Consider the following 1,258-nt stretch of genomic DNA (forward strand, 5'->3'; position numbering starts at 1 on the left):
ACATCCTATATGTGTATGTCATCCTATCCTCATTGGTTAAGAGGGCGAAACTCACCTCGACATATGCCTATATAAGATCTGTATTTCTATGAATAAATTGAAGTATTGAGAATACATTTGAATGTGTGTTTTCTTACTTCCCGGCCGTATTTACACTTTAGGAGACTGAGAAGATTTCATGGTGGCAAAGAGAATTTACAGAGGGACCAATTGTTATTTATTAACAGCGTGTTTGTGAAATATACTATTTAAATAATAAAGTAAAAGAGGCTATATTTAAAATGTTTCATGGTATACGCAGCTAAAAGTGTGTTAGAGAGATTTAATATGGATATTGATTATTCCTGTGATTTGTTTGCTCAATTGAAAAGGAGTCTATATTATCCATCTATTTTGTAATTGTGTCTACACAAGGATATTTATTTTTTATTGTTATTTTTTGGGGGTGGATATGGAAAATGTAATTAGAAGGAAAACAAATATTACATTCAAGTTAAATAATTTTGATATGTATTATTCCAATGAACGTAATAATAATAACTTTACTTTTCTTGTACATCTTTTTATTATTTTGGGGAAATTTCACATACATAAGACGAAGGTCGAGGTCCAAGCCAAATTTCATCCATTCTCTTCAGCAAACTTAAGGACTACTGCACCAGTTTGGATAACATTGTTAATAAAAAAGCAAACAAGACTTGTAATATTTTCCACGAATATATAGTTGTTGATTACTGAATAATTGGTCTGCAGACTCTTGTACATTACTGTTGTATATTTTGTTCTGGTTAAAAAAAACAAAACAAAACAAAAACATGATCGCTGTACCGTCTGACCACTGCAGATTCATTTTGCAGTTTATAGTGCCGCCATAAACGCACAATCCTCTCGTAATTAGGCTACCTTAATTATTTGACGTGGCTTGAACGCAGCATTCAGCTCATCCAACCCCAATCAAACACACCTGAACAAGCTAATTAAGGTATTCCAGATTACTAGAAAACTACAGGCAGGTGAGTTTGATCAGGGTTGGAATTGACCCGATCTCCTTGGATCTTTAAAACCCCATTTTACAGAGGATCATATGGCAGCAACACGCATTTGTAACTGACGCACCAATTCAGCGCATTTTCCAGCACAGATCGTTGTGAGTTCACAGGTCGGGAGGATGACCGCTCGAGTGTATTTGTCGTTAATTGCTGTTTTGTCATATCTGTTCGGGTACTTGAGCATAACTCACGCTATTCAAAGAGGAACC

The sequence above is a fragment of the Sinocyclocheilus grahami genome, unplaced genomic scaffold (assembly GCF_001515645.1).
Source record: "Sinocyclocheilus grahami isolate Dianchi unplaced genomic scaffold, SAMN03320097.WGS_v1.1 scaffold1682.1, whole genome shotgun sequence".
In the NCBI taxonomy this organism is placed as follows: Eukaryota; Metazoa; Chordata; class Actinopteri; order Cypriniformes; family Cyprinidae; genus Sinocyclocheilus; species Sinocyclocheilus grahami.